Source organism: Cynara cardunculus, assembly GCF_001531365.2.
Source record: "Cynara cardunculus var. scolymus isolate 2C chromosome LG 12, CcrdV1, whole genome shotgun sequence".
Lineage (NCBI taxonomy): Eukaryota > Viridiplantae > Streptophyta > Magnoliopsida > Asterales > Asteraceae > Cynara > Cynara cardunculus.
The window spans coordinates 20,286,055-20,290,123 of record NC_037539.1 but is presented as its reverse complement, the minus strand read 5'-3'; the positions used below and the strand labels follow the sequence as shown (position 1 = coordinate 20,290,123).

The window sequence follows — 4,069 nt, the reverse complement described above, 5'->3', positions numbered from 1 at the left end:
ATATGTTCACCAAACAGTCATGAGAGACATCCATCAATATATTCATGATAAAGACTAGATAATGGAGTTCAAAAACAAGTAATAGGGAAAACCACCCTTTCAATCTTTTGATACAAGTGAAACAGAATCATGCACCATCTTCAAGTGATTATTATCTACAAGAACTGAAGAATAATACTCACCTCTTCCAAAGAAGCATTACCAGCTCTCTCTTCGATTCCATTTATTGTTACATCTACTTGTGTCGCACCTGAAGAAATTCCCTAGAATCTTCCACAAACGTCAGCATATTACAGTTGATCATAGGTAAACTAAAAAAATAACTATTGTATATACCTCTATAGTATTGGCAACAACCAGTCCTAGATCATTATTGGCAATGGATAGCACAAACGACATTCTCAAGGCCAGGAGTGTTGGCTTTTATGTCAGCAACGAGTTGTCCAAACTCACGAGGCAAACAATAGCCAACGGTATCAGCGACGTCAATAGTCATTGCACCTGCTTTGATAACCTCGCTCAGGATCTCGTATAAGAATTCTCTATCCTATCTGTTAACAATCATATATGATACACGATTCCATGGTTAACAAACTCTATCAGGATTGACCATCAGGTCACATATAAATTACTTTTCACAATAACTTATATTTAAAAAAAGTACTTCAAAAAAAGGAATTACATATGAGAGTTCTTTGTTGAACATGTTGATCCACGGTCATCACTTTGAGGTTGCTCAAGTAATTGAGTTACTGATAAACCTCCTTTGAGGTTCACCTATAGAAGAGGAAGTTAATTGAGTCTGTTTAGTCTTTGCTGTAGACACGAATAAGAGGGAGGGGTAGATTGGTAATTATGTTTTGCTTAAATAGGAAGCTGTTAGTCATAGTCAGTATTTTGTTTTCACTTTCTGATGAGTTCTGTTGAGAGCGTAAGCTCAGGGAGAGATGCCCAGACCTCTCGAAAGTCTGGGAAGCGTATCAATTCTGTATCGATAAAGATTGGCCGACAATTTCAATCTTATTCATTCCAAATACGAAATTCTAGCTATTGTAATTCTGTTTTTGTTTGTAATCGTTTACGAATCTAGCCAGTGGGTGCGTTTATGTTTACGATTTGGGCTAGGGTATAACAAATTGGTATCAGAGCTCGTTACGATTAGGGATGGCGAATGTCACGACTCGAAGTGTTAACAATCGAATTGAAGATTTGGAGAGTAGTGTAGGATCAATCGAAAGAAACCTGGAGCGTATTGTACAACAAATCGAAGATTTGAGGAACGATTTTGTAAATTGAACGAACACGTCCAATTCATCCGATGAAGAAACAGCTGCAAGAGGGGAACAAAGAGACATAAATCGAAATAATCAGAATCAATTTTCGGCGGTGAAGGGGCGCAAATTAGAGATCTCTGTTTTCGATGGCAGAGATCCCGTCGGATGGATTTTGAGAGCTGAGCGTTATTTCATGTTGAATCAGTTGAGTCAAGAAGAGAAAATTGACGTGTCGTTTATTTCTTTTGAAGGAGATGCACTAAAGTGGTTCCAGTGGGAGCATAAGCGACACCCTATTACAAGATGGGAGGATCTGAAACATTTGTTGTTAAGACAATTTAGGTCGTTGACAGCAGGTTCGTTGTGTGAACAGTTTCTATCGGTGAGACAAGAAGGATCARTTGAAGATTATAGAAGGAGATTTGTCGAGTTTGCGGCACCGTTAGACGGAATTCCAGAACAGATTTTCTTAAGTCAATTCATTAATGGATTGGAAGAATCTATTAAAGTGGAATTAAGATTCTTGGATCCGTTGACACTTAGCGAAGCAGTGGAGGTAGCCATGAAGATCGAATTAAAAAACAAGGTGTTATCGAGAGAGGAGTATGAGGGATATGGCAAGAAGACAGGTTCGTTTTTTTATTCTAATTCGGAGTCAAAAAGCAATTTTTCTAATCATGGCTCTAATAGCGTCGTTAGTTCTGTTAATTCGCCGTCATTTACAAATAAAGCAAGTACCGGTTTCCGATGTCTGTCTGATCAAGAGGTACAACAAAGAAGATCATTGGGTTTGTGTTATCTATGTGATGAAAAATACGTCCCTGGCCATAAGTGTAAGAAGAAGGAGATGAGTGTATTGCTAGTTCAAGAGGATGTTTTTGATGATACGGCAGCGGAAACGGAGGAAAGAGCTCGCAATGCAGCTGAAGTTACTGAAAAAGTAGAGGTACATTTAAATTCAGTTGTGGGTTTGACTAATCCTAAAAGTATGAAATTGGAAGGAAGGATTGAAGGACAAAAGGTGGTAGTGTTAATTGATAGTGAGGCCACACATAACTTCATATCATTCGATTTAGTGAAAAGACTGAATTTAAAAGTAGAAGCTACTGGTGAATATACTATTACTTTGGGTTCTGGAAACATGGAGAAAGGAAGTGGTATTTGCAAGGGGATAACATTATTTTTACCAGAAGTTGAGATAAGTGAAGATTTTCTGCCTTTGGGTTTGGGTAATAGTGACGTAATCTTAGGGATGCAATGGCTGGAGTCTTTGGGAGCTACATATGTTGATTGGAAGTTACAAGTGATGAAATTCACTTGTGGGGGAAAATCCGTTACGTTAAAGGGTGATCCATCTCTGGGACGTTCGATGTGTCGCTAAAAGCTATCGGAAAGGTGATCAACCATGAAGGACAGGGCGTGTTGGTGGAATTGGGTACTTTTTCAGTATTTTCGGAGGAAATGACAGAACCAAATATTGTTTTAGATTCACTACTAAGAAAATATGAATCAGTTACTAACAGGCCACCAGGATTACCACCGGAAAGGGGTAGGGAGCATGGGATTATGTTAAAGGAAGTGACTGAAACGATTAATGTTCGGCCATACCGTTACCTTCGTTATCAGAAAGATGAAATTGAGAAATTGGTAAAAGAGATGCTTGAGGCAGGAGTTATTCAACCGAGTATGGGTCCTTTCTCCAGTCCGGTATTGTTGTCAGATTTTGAAGCTTTCTGGGAGAATCTTGAGGCACTTCTTCAACAATTTCTTAGTTGTCACCTTGAGGACAAGGTGAATTTTTTGGGGGGGAGTATTGATAAACCTCCTTTGAGGTTCACTTATAGAAGAGGAAGTTAATTGAGTYTRTTTAGTCTTTGYTGTAGACACGAATAAGAGGGAGGGGTAGATTGGTAATTCTGTTTTGCTTAAATAGGAAGCTGTTAGTCATAGTCAGTATTCTGTTTTCACTTTCTGGTGAGTTCTGTTGAGAGCGTAAGCTCAGGGAGAGATGCCCAGACTTCTCGAAAGTCTGGGAAGCGTATCAATTTTATATCGATAAAGATTGGCCAACAATTTCAATCTTATTCGTTCCAAATAAGAAATTCTAGCTACTGTAATTCTATTTCTGTTTGTAATCGTTTACGAATTTAGCCAGTGGGTGCGTTTGTGTTTACGATTTGGGCTAGGGTATAACAGTTTCCTCCCCCACTTCCCTATGACTAGACCCCTCACCTCTCTCTATTTTGTTTTCCCTCTCATCACTATGAGGTTGCTCAAGTAATTGAGTTTCCTCCCCCACTCCCCTATGACTAGACCCATCACCTCTCTTTCTCTCTGGTTGGTCTTTTTGAGTTGGGTTTATAGGTATAGATAAACCCATTTAAGCACAATATTTAATTAAAATCTCACGGTAATCAACATAAGTTCTCAGTGTTGGAGTCAGTACCTTATGTCTTTGAAATTCAGAATATGGAGTTGATGGCCTTAGAGAATCCAAGTAATATAACGGGGCAGTAGGCTCTCCGATTCTTTTGTCTATCAAATCATCCTCTTGTAAGATATTCTAAATCACCATAAGCTAGAATCTTTGATATGGAATGTAGTTGTTTTCAACAACAAGATATTCTATGATGTTTTCCCATAATAAGAACCCATAGTCATAGTGTTTGTACCTAGCAATGCCAATAAAAATTGACAACAATCTGAAGTTTCCTTCATTTTGGCCTCTAGTCTTGCCAATTAAACATCTATTAACAATGGAGAATAAATGGTATCAAACTTGTGGCATATTCTTT

General features: G+C 38.4%; 1 long non-coding RNA gene across 3 annotated transcripts in view; it reads right to left on the bottom strand.

Annotated features, from left to right (window-relative positions):
* Window positions 1-3,803, bottom strand: part of LOC112522512 — a 4,609-nt gene extending 806 nt beyond the window's left edge. For 2 of the 3 annotated variants that reach the window (XR_003070195.1, XR_003070194.1), the window contains exons 1-3: window positions 3,721-3,803; window positions 337-551; window positions 183-263 (exon numbers count right to left, since the gene is read on the bottom strand). This is a non-coding gene — a long non-coding RNA (uncharacterized LOC112522512). The remainder of the gene's footprint in view (window positions 1-182; window positions 264-336; window positions 552-3,720) is intronic. The other variant, XR_003070196.1, reaches the window with a different exon arrangement.
* Window positions 3,804-4,069: the final 266 nt, after the last annotated feature.